This window comes from Octopus bimaculoides, chromosome 6 (assembly GCF_046866305.1).
Source record: "Octopus bimaculoides isolate indiv1 chromosome 6, ASM4686630v1, whole genome shotgun sequence".
NCBI lineage: Eukaryota > Metazoa > Mollusca > Cephalopoda > Octopoda > Octopodidae > Octopus > Octopus bimaculoides.
This window is the reverse complement of record NC_142933.1, coordinates 2,202,241-2,214,446: the sequence shown is the minus strand read 5'-3', so window position 1 is coordinate 2,214,446 and position 12,206 is coordinate 2,202,241.

Here is a 12,206-nt window from a genome sequence, read left to right as displayed (position 1 = left end):
ACTTATACCTGCATATACATATATATATTGTACCAATAATATCAATAATGATAATAGAATTGATGAATTATTAATTACTGTTACTCTATTACTTGCTCTACGGAAATTATGCAGTCCTGAATAGGACTCTCGGATTTACCAAGCAAGAAACGTTACCAGAGCCTAGCAACTTTTTTCTGTTTGTTCGGGCATCACAAAATGAGCGTTGTGGTTAGCCGGCATCTGAAACCGAATTAAGAGGAAGCATGGTAACCGCAAGGATGTTCTATTCCTTTAAACTCATATATATATATAACATGAATAAGAATGAAGTCAACTTTTCGATTATGTAATGCAGATTTCCATGAGAGTGGCTACTGTTTATTTATTGATTATATAATAGAACAAAATAATCAAACCACTTCGTCAGACGTGACTTGAATTATCAAATCACAATTCATTTTGCAAGAAATTTATCTCAACATTCCATGAAAATGTTTTTTGTAGAAGAAAGCGTTTTCAAACACATTAATTGAAGGGATAAGTTTAATTTAGTATTTAGCCAATCAGCGCAGTTATTTTGCCCGAGACATTTATGAATGACATTTAGTGTAATAAAATTTTTCAACTTACAAATTGTAGGACACTTTATATATACTCTAATGTATACGAGACAATTTCAAGAAAAATATAACCATAATAGAATCCATCTGTAGATTTGTAAGTATAAAGAGATCACAAGTTGACATCAAAGAAAACATTAATAAACTACATTGTCAAAGATAAGGAATATATAGATAATATCATCTATATTATTTATATTATCTACACCACAAAACCCTTTCGAACGAGCAACACTGTTTACACGTCTCCATGCTTGGAAATGACTAAATATAAACTGCTATTCGAACTTACACACCATGTACAGGAAATTTTTTTACCACTTCTATACACCATTCTCCTCGAATAATGGAACTGCAACTACAATATCTTTATATATCTAACCTCTACATTCATTCTCTTATTTCCCTCTATATTCCCTATCTTTTCTACAATAATTCGAACTCAAATATTTTCTCAAACCGTCTCTGATGAAGGGATATTCATAATATGCCAGAAACAGCTGTAAGACTATTTCATTATAAATGTTCTGAAAACTCCTCACAGCCTTGGATTTGTTATCTCATTCTGTCTAATAGATAATATTATATACAAATACTCGATCGCCACATCTCGAATAGTATGTACATATATTAACGTCTTTTCAACTATTTTCAAGGCAAGATTATGCGACCATTTACATAGCTTTAAAATTGAAAATAAAGCTAATTGTGCATCACTGTCCAAAATGATCTGGAAACTTAAGCCTCGTTGTATTGATTACTCGATCTTCTTGTCTGTAGATAGACGAGTCTTGCCTTATAAAGGCAGAGGGGTGGGTGCAGATTTATGTTGCGTTGAGGCACTTGAAAAAAGAAAAGGCAATGGAAATATTTTTGCGCACGCGCGTTTGTTTGCCTGCACCATAAAAAAATACTGTTGACAAAAAAGAAGCTGAATGTCCAGTGAATCGTACCAAACCATCAGCGTCCAACCAGCTGTGCCCAACCATCTCATTCCGCTGTCTGTATAGCAGCAGCAGCAGCAGCTCTGCCTACAGACATCTTAATCCTAGAGATGGGAACAGTAGTCCAATGCTGGACTCTTCTGAGTTCTGTACAACGTTAGTAATTAACGCTGGAATTTAAAGAACAAACCCCTATCTTTCAACACTTGTGATTGTTGACTGTATCTGTGATGAGGTACAAGAAAGGAAGTGTTAAGACTGGGTGGCGACAGAATTTACATCCATTTATACAGCTTACCTTATACACGATCCGAAAAAAGTTAATTCAACTTGTTAGAAATAGCAGTTAAATATTCTTAATACCACCTACTGACTTAGAAGATCCCTATGAACGAGTAAAAAAAATCAAGATGGGATTATGGCTGGAATACTTTTCAACATCAGTTGTTCGCTCCATCATAGCTGACCAAGTGTGAAACAATAACAACGGCGACCATAACAACAGCAAGTCTTATAAAATATTTCACCTTCTTCAAGAATATCAGCCAGAAGTTATTCGACTAATCCTGGAAACTTTCTTAGTCAGATCCATAGTGACGCCCTAAAGATAAACCACAAGTCCTTCCTAAGATTTCTATTCTTCTGTAAACATTTCACTCGGCAAGAATGTCCAAGCGCTCGCTTCACTTTACTAGTTTTTTTTTTTATTAAAGCGGTTCAGATTTCGATGTTTTTGTGCTGCACCTTCGTTAAATGTGTTTACTCCCCCATTGATCTGTACTGAAGCCTGTTAGAGCCACTTAATCTCCTACCCGGTTTAACATCACAACCTGGTATTTGGATGTTCCTTGTGTAGTTCGTGGGTGCCATTAACGGAGCCTATGATGCAGAATACATTTGGGCCAGGTCTGCAGTTTTAGAATAATCTCCACCTTTCCTCTCTCGGCTCTCAGACGCTTTGAATATGGGCTAAGCTATGATGAAGAAAATAAAACTACTCCGTTCTCTGGCAATAATATCAGGATCTTCCTACGCAAGGTCTGCACTTCTTTAATTCTCTTTCACATGCGAAGGTCACTATTTTAATGGCTGATATCAGCAACTTTTTCACTAATCCGTAAATGACTTTGTTTGTCTTCGCTGTTGTTTGGTTCATCGACTGACATTTTGGTTCTGGAAATTTCCACAGGAAGTATTTTACCTTAATCTATTCTTTCACTAGTTTCAGTCATTGGACCCTAGCCATGCAGGGGCTTTACCTTTAAGGGTTTTTAGTTAGTCATACTGAACTCAGTAAATGTTCCAGCCTTGTATTTTCTAATGATCTAGATTTATCAAAATGTCAAGTTGCGCTTTGTGACATAACTGTGGTTTTTACATCGGTAGACATAAGCCGACAGAAGGAAACAGCACGTCTGTCTACCAGAGTTTGCTGTGTGACGGTGGTGACTTAATACTAATCAATTGTGGATGCGATATAGGATGACTGTGTATGCAGCATCAGGACCTGCCAGATATGGGAGCAGGGTTTCTTTGTGCGTTTCATTTGAGCTTCGTAAAAGATTTGTTGTTGTTGAGAAAGGGAGTGGGGCGGATTGAAATATTTTCTGGTTCTGGAAAATAAATCTTTGTGATGCAGATTTTTTTTTTATGGGGAGAATATACATAGGATGGGCCTTGAATAATGGCGAGGCCTAGTATTTAAAGTGATTGGGAGGTGGGTTCCGGCGGCATGTTATTCATGTCTAGAAGTACGATAAGGACTTCTTGACATGTGTAGTAATATTGACTTTTTTTGTTAAGGCGTCGAAATTGATGCCCCTCTACTGGAGATGGTTTCTATTCATGTTAGTGCAGATTTGGCGTCTACGTTGTATAAGGACGACAATTGGGTGCTGAAGGTTACGGAAGAATGACGGATTGTATCATCTGCATAGAAGTGGGTGATGTCGAAGTTAGCAGTAAGTTTGCCATTGATGTGCAGGAGGAGAAGTGTGGGGGATAAAAACAGAAACAATAGGCCACGTCTGGGTTTGAGAGATGGTTAGAGACATTTCCCACAGTATATGTCTTGGTAGTGTCATCAAACATGAAGTCACTGTTCCAAGAGATAAGAGATGAATGACGCCCATTAGGGGTGAAGTTTTCACAGGAGATTCGTACATCAAACTCTCATGAAAGCTTTGGTAAAGTCGAGGGCAACAAAACTGCTTTTATTAAAAGGTTAGGGGCTAAAAGCCCAGTGGTGAATAATTTAGAAATGAAAATCTCTTTCAGTCTGGTTTTATGAAAACCTAGGGTGTTGGTAATTAAGGAGAAAAAGAGATTTACAGAGTAAAGTCGTGAAGTCCCGTCAACACGACAGAAAAGTATCGTTAGCTAAAAATAAAAATAAATAAAAAAATGAAAGAAAATCTTGTGTTCAATGAAAGAAAGAAAACAAACGAAAACATAAAAATTAGATAAACTTTAATCTCAAACCAGGCTTATATTTTTTGTTTAATTTTAAAATACTTTTCTTTAACTCACAATAAAAATAACAAGAATCACACTAAATGAAAAAAAAACAATAAAAATAAAATTAAAAGTCAACAAATAACCCCCAGAATCTGCCCAAGGTGGTGATGTAAAAATAATATTTTAATCCTCAAAACAACTCTGTCCAATATCACAACGGTGTGAGGAGCAAATACTCTCGTCCGATTGGTAATTGGTAGAATACTCACTGTAGCATGAGGCAACAAAACGAAGACCCATTAATTGTCATATTGCGGCTGGAAGAAATAACTAAATTACAAACACTCTTTCTTCACTTTTAATTACAGCAAATTATTATTGTGTTGAGTGAAAAGTTTTGCAATATTTTGGTAACTTATTTGCTTTATTCGTCAAATTACAACAAAAATAGTTTAGTATTCAGAATAGAAGCCATGGAGTTGCAAAAAGTGATATCAACGCGAGATCAAAGAGCAGGCTTTCTGTCAGCTCTTTCATTTTACGTTGATATCAATTTTTGCCCGAGGCGATGAACTCCTTCCCTGAAGCTTCCACCTCCTCTTGGTTGATGAAGCATTGAGAGCGCAGGAAGTGAGTCATGGATCGGAGCAAATAATAGTCCGAGGGGGCTAGGTCCGGATTATATGCTAGGTGTGGCATCAATTCCATTCCCTCAAGTTCCTGGAGTTTGTTCCGGGTTATTCAAGCAGAATGAGGTCTCGTGTTGTCTTGCTGTAGAAAAGCTTGCTTTCTGTTAACCAATTCCGGGTATTTTTTTGTTGCACAATGGCATACATCCTCTCCAGCCCTTCGGAGTACAGGTTGGCATCGATGGCTCGACCATCCAGAATGAACTCGTAGTGAATTATCCCCCTCATAATTCCACCAAACCCTGAGCATCGCCTTGTGTTCGAAACGTCCATGCTTGGCCACAAGTTCCGGAAGCTGGTCCCTGCTTAACCACTTCTTATGCATGTTAGGATTGCGGGGAAACTCTATCCCTCGGATTATCATTTGTTCCGATCCATGACTTACTTCCTGCACTCGTCACGCTTCATCTACCAAGAGGAGTGGAAGTTCCAGTGGAGGAGTTCTTTTCCTCGAACGACAAGAACGGGTATCAGCGTGGGATCAAAGAACTGGCAAAAAGATGGCTTCAGACGGTGCAACACGATGGCCTCGACTTTGAATTTTTGACCGCTTTCGTTGTAACTTGACGAATAAAGCAACTAAATTACCAAAATATCGCAAAACTTTTGTCTCAACACAATATCATTATTTGTATCATGTTTTCAGCAGTTACATCTAGGTCTCTCTTATGCCGTCCGATGTATCCCACCATCCCATGTTCGTTCCTGAGGTATAAGCAGCATCGTCTTTTGTGTGCAAGGTGCTTATATAAGCAACATCTATTGCGTTTTGTCGTGGGGTTCATCTTGCTGTTTTTTTTTTAGGGTTTCGTCTGTTTGGTATGCGAAATACGTAGAAGGTGGTGCAGTATTGTGTGTGACGTTGATGTTGTGACTCTATTTTAGATCCCGGTCAGCTCTGGCAGAGCAGACCAACCATTAAATGCATTCCTGCCGCGATTATCCCGCCCTTCCCTTGAATAGTACATATCTAGAACTACATTATCAATGTGCCTCCGCCCCGACCATTTACCAAGACAGTAAAGCGATTTGAGGGAGAGATTGCTGCTACATCTACCTGGTCGTGAGACTTTGTGGAGGCTCCTTCGTTCGATTAGGTTCTCCGAATCATTGGAATTATTTTTTGACAGAAATTCTGTTGGTTGTATACTGTGCTACATCTTAATATTGTGTCGGTTATATGCATACTCAGTTGCGTAGTGGTATTTGTATTTGGTATATACTGTGATATATATATATATATATATATATATATATATATATATATATATATATATATATATATATATATATATATATATATATATATATATGCAGGAGTAAGCACATAAATGTGTAACAAGGTGGAAAAGAGAGTACTCAAATACCAGAGATATAGTAATATGCTTTATTTAAAAGCAGCAGAAATATAACAAAAGCTGTTACTCATGGAACGAGAAACTCTGAGTAACAGCTTTTGTTATATTTCTGCTGCTTTTAAATAATGTATATATATATATGTTTGTGTGTGCGAATGTGTGCATATATATAAGTATATATGTGTATGTATGTATGTATGTATGTATGTGTATATATACATATATATATGTGTGTGTGTGTATATATGTATATGTATATGTGTGTGTGTGTGTGTGTGTGTGTGTGTGTGTGTGTGTGTGTGAATATATATGCATATATGTAATATATGTATACAAACTAATACACCTGTTTGTTGTTTACACACCTGTTTTCGTCTTTTGTTTTTTTGCAAATTCCAACTATATATGTGTATATGTTTATATATATATATGTGTATATATGCATCTATATGTATATATCTATATAATATATATATATATATATATATATATATATATATATATATATATATATATATGTATGTATGCATGTATGTATGTATGTATGTATGTATGCATGTATGTATTTTTCCATTTTTAGTTATTTAAATTCTTCCTTCGAGGAAGGAGCTGGTTTCTAAGATACAAAGCTCCATCTTTGGAATGTAGATAACGAACAATGTCACATTTAAACCTGAGAAAAGTCTTGCATAGTTTTACTGCTTCGCTGATAGACTGTATTTGTAACGTGCGAGTCAGTTGGTTAATTTCTCATTTTGAAAATCCAAGCTTATCTAGACTGACAGTTAAGCATTTGCTTACAAAACCAAGTACACCAATTATTATTGGTATAAACGGAAATTTATAATCTGGAGGTTTGGAAGCAGTTGTCCATAGTTATCTTCTTTCTCTTTGATTTTCAAAGAGATGTTTACACCAGCAGGACAGCTGACCTTTATGGCGGTATATACTTTCTCTTGTCTGTTCTAGACAACAATATCCCCTTTGTTATGCCTACACTTGATAGATATCTTGATGGGAATGTTCCACTAGTATTCCTTTTCCTGATATTTGTCCACTTATTCAATAACTAGGAATTCTCAATATTTATTCCTGGACAGTCTTTTTCCAGATGGCATTGTATACTATTTTTGCGACTCGTGTCGTAGTACCTTGCTGATGTTTTTTTTTTTGGAAGCTGCTAGTCACATGTGTGATGTCTTCCACAAGAATATGACATAATCTACATTTTCTGTTGCGTCTTAGAATCCAAGGGTTTCACTGTCTCTTAGGTATTTAGTAACAATCATCGGTTACTGGATCGCAAATGCATAGCATTCGAACTGTGATGTGATGTTTCGGTCACGAGTCCAAGAAAAGCTTCTTTTCATGTCAATGTTACTGTCTTTTTCAAGTGTTCTGGAAACGTACTCATGCATGGTCTTTCTTTTGTATGCTAAAAGTTTCACCTCCAGCTCTTCTTTGAGGTGTGCTAGTTCAGCTGATTTGGGGTTGTTTGGGAGGTCATCTATTGATGCACAAGTCTGCGTGATTGATTTTCCCCGTACAACATTCAAATATGAACATTTCTTTTGGCCAAATTCCATTCCTATGTCAGCTGAAAATGTTGTTACTAATTCCTGCTGTTTCTTGGCGTTGCTTACATTTTTAGCTTAAATCTTGGGGTCATCCACAAAGAAATTATGGGTTACATTAATAACTTTAGTAGTTGCAGACTATCGCATGTAGCCATTTGATTTTTGTAGCAGGAATGATAATGGATTTAACGCCAATGAACAGAATTACAGAGAAGCTATCTCCCTGAAATATTCCCTTTGAAGTATTTATGGCATTGGAGACGATCGTTCTATTCTCCGTTCTAAGCGTAAGAATTGTTTCCCAAGTCTTTGCGAGCCTCTCAATGGCAGCAAATAAGATTGCAGACATTTTTGCCAAATGTACGCTCTTGAGCAACCATGAGTGGGGGAATAGAGTGAAATGCCTTCCTATAATCAAGCCACACTGTTGTATAGCTCCCACGATATTTTTAGCTCAGACAGTACAGCTTTGTTTATCAAAGGTTGTTCGGTACATCCCCACACTTCCTTCTTTCTACCGGCATGCTCATCAGTCACTATGTTGTTGGACTCACAGTGACCCTGGAGCAATTGGCTGAAATAGCTTGCGTACAATTTGTACCTAAGGTTTAGGCAGAAAACGGGCCAATAGTTTTCAGCTAACTCGGTGTGGTTTCATTCTTAGTTACAAGATTCATCCGTGCTATAGCAAGCCAGTTTGGTATGTCAATCTGGTCTTCCGTAGTTCTTTTGAGTATACTTATTAGTGGTTTCCTGTAAAATGTCCGCCTCTTATACAAGTATCCAACTATTAGATTCCCTCCAGGTGCATTCCCATCATGCAGTTTGTCTACAGCTCTGACGAAAGTTTCCGGGTCAATAACATATGTTTTACTGTTGATGTTGGTGCAGCATTCTCTCTTTACTACATTTAGCCAAGATGCATTGAGGTTGAGATTCCTCTTTTATTTATTGTCTGTGGTTTAGAAGCAAACCTGTGATTTATACAAACTCGCTCAAAATTCGCCTGCTGTAGCAAAGATTTTCGCTGAGAGGCCCGAGTCCATGTTTTAGAGTAATGAACCTCTCCTCAAGAGCTTTGTATGAAGAGTCACCATACAGTTTTCTTAATTTCTTTATAACATGTAACTAATGAGGTGTAAATTCATCTTTCTTCTTACATTTAATTTTCGTGTTTAACCATCCAATATGGCGGCATAGATTGCCGATGTTTTCTTCTAGTTTAGTTTTTCCCTCTAGGTTGCTTCAGTGAAACGACTAGTTGCTTCCATTTAGTCGGTTCATTACCATGTGTATTGCAGATTTGTCCTAGGTGTGCTTTAAGAGTGATAGCAGCTGTGTATATAAGGGTAATAATATTCCAGTAATTAATATCACATCCTTCCATGTGATCTTTAGTGACATCGTCGATAACTTTCAACACCAGAGCTGTTGGATTTTACTTTTAATCGTGTTAATAATGGCCTGTCGCATAACGATAGTTTCGAAAAAAAAAAAAGATAAATTATCTATGAACTGTGATTTCGGGATATTTCTAAGTTGAATATATTCCACACTTGTCTCTGTTACATTTGGAGAGAGTTGAGAATTTAGTGACGGCGGCGGTTTGTTCGCATTATTGTCAATCTCTCTTCTGGCTGGTTTTGGCCAGTTTTCAGTGTTTTGAAAAGATCGATTTACGTCACGAGAGCAAGTCATTAGTCTCTTAAAATAAGATGCTTGTTCTCGAATAAGATGGGTGCTCAAGAGTGTACATTTGGCAAAAGTGTCTGCTATCTTATTTGCTGCCATTGAGAGGCTCGAAAAGACTTGGGAAACAATTCTTACGCTTAGAACGGAGAGTAGAACGATCGTCTCCAATGCCATAAATACTTCAAAGGGAATATTTCAGGGAGATAGCCTCTCTGTAATTCTGTTCATTGGCGCTAAATCCATTATCATTCCTGCTACAAGATGCTTGCAGTAAAGGTGCTTAAGTTGGGGTAAGATTCGTCTCAGTATTTTTTTAACCGCTTGGTATATCCGATGTCTTCACGAGCTTTTTCATAGCATCGAAGTAGATCTCGGTTTAGATGTAGAGTCCAAGTAAAATGAGAGGAGTACTTACGTCTTCGTAGACAGTTTACTGGTGCTGCAGTGTTGTTTCCGTCGTGGTGTTGTTAGTTTCCGCCATTACGATGTTAGCAAAATTCCATCTGGTATAAGGTATATCTTTAAAATCCAGTCCGAATAACGCTACAGTTGGTAAGTAAACCATTTTTCTTATTCATAATGGGAGAAATAAAGCAGTTACTGATTTAAGCTGGAGGAGTCGGCATAAACGTAGAAGGAAAACGTCCAAAAGAACAATTTAAACGGCTCTCTACGCCTGCATGTCGGATGTTGACGGCGCCATGTATATATATCTATGTATGTATTATATAATATTGGATAGGGATGCTACAGAATATGTACCGAGTGGGTTGTGGTCTACAGTAGGTGGTCATGATTGCGTTTGCGTATATACTAGCATATACTGCATTAGTGGGTAGGATCGTGTAGAATATGTGTTGAGTTACATAGTGTTGGGTCACGTATTGTACTTGCCATTGATTGTATAGGGTATATATATAGTATATGATAGTTATAGTACTGAGTATATTGGTCGGCGATTGAATTGGGTATATATATATATTGATTGTATAGAATATGTACTATGTGTGAGTTATCGCAGTGGGTGATAGTTGTATAGGATGTATACTGTTTGTGTTTATAATATTTTCAGTTATATAATAGAATCATATTGTTAATATGTTCATGCGAGTTTCTCCTTCACCACCAGATGCACATCGATGCTCCTGATGTTTCTGCTGCATTGTCCGTGGAATATGCAGAATTGTATTCGTATGCAACATCAGTTCTGTTTTGTTGTGAGATAATAATTTTTTTGTTGGTTCTGGTGGTATTTTAATATTTTGCCTGTTTGATATGTAAATTATTATTATTATTATTATTATTATTATTATTATTATTATTATTATTATTATTATCATCATCATTACTATTATTGTATTATTATTATTGTTATTGTCATTACTATTATTATTATTATTATTATTATTATTATTATTATTATTATTATTATTATTATTATTGTTGTTGTTGTTGCTGTTGCTGCTGTTGTTGTTGCTGTTGTTACTGTTATTATTATTGCTGTGGTAGTTTATTTCATTGGATATTTACTATCTGGAGTGTCTCGTGCTTGCAGATTGTTTTGTTTAGGTTGTATTATTATTATTATTATTATTATTATTATTATTATTATTATTATTATTATTATTATTATTATTATTATACCCCGTCCCCTAAACTTGAGACTTTGGCTAATGTTAGAAAGTTTTCGAATTAGAAAGCGGAAGCGTTTGATGGCAGAATCGGTAGAGCGTCGGTTTTAAGCCCAGTGATATTTAATTATGTTCCTTAGTGTCCAGAGTTCAAATTCCAACAAGTTCAACTTCACTTTTCACTATCCTAAGGTAGGAAATGTAACAAAGTACAGATTATATACTGGGGTTGATAACACAATATACCAGTCAAGTACCGGAGTACATAAAAATAAAGTACCCGTTAAGTACGCGAGTCAGTAGAAATAGCTGTCATAAAGCACATATCAGGTACTGGGGTTGGTTAACTTAATGTACCAATTAAGTACCGAGGTGATTACGATAGAATATCAATTATATATTGAAGCAAATAGCTAAATATCAATCAAGTATCGGGGTGTGTAACAAAATACCAGTTATATACTGGAGTCAATTTAATCGTCAGTTTCTACTCCTTGCCTTGGACATATATCTTACAAATGATTATTATTAGCAAAAGGCGGTGAACTGGTAGAACCATTAGCACGCCGGACAAAATTCTTCGCGGCATTTCTTCAAGTTCTTTAAGTTTTGGCAAATACTGCTGAGGTCAACTTTGCCCTTCATCCTTTTGGGATTGATGAAATAAAGTATTAGTCAAATCCTGGGGTTGATGTAATCGACTGGTCTCTTCCTCCAAAATTTCAGGTCTTGCGCCTATAGCAGAAAGGATTATTATTTACATTATTTACATTTGACGGATATTTGTCGTCATCTTGTCTGTTAACACATTTCGGCTGATATAACCCTCCAGCCTTCTTCAGGTGTCTTGGGGAAATTTCGAACCTGGATTCTCATTCCTAAGGTATTTTTCGATATTGTTGTTGTTGTTGTTGTTGTTATTATTATTATTATTATTGTTGTTGTTATTATTATTCAGGTCACTGCCTGGAATCTCACGCTCTTAACCACTATGCCCGCGGGCATATAGCTTAGTGGTTAAGAGCGCGGGCTACTAACTCCAAGATTCCGAGTTCGATTCCAGGCAGTGACCTGAATAATAATAATAATAATAACATCGAAAAATACCTTAGGAATGAGAACCCACGTTTGAAATTTCCCCAGACACCTGATGAAGGCTGGAGGGTATATCAGCCGAAACGTTGTGTTAACAACAAACAAGATGAGGACAAATATCTGCCAAATGTAAATAATGTTCCTGATTGTTATTCTAAATA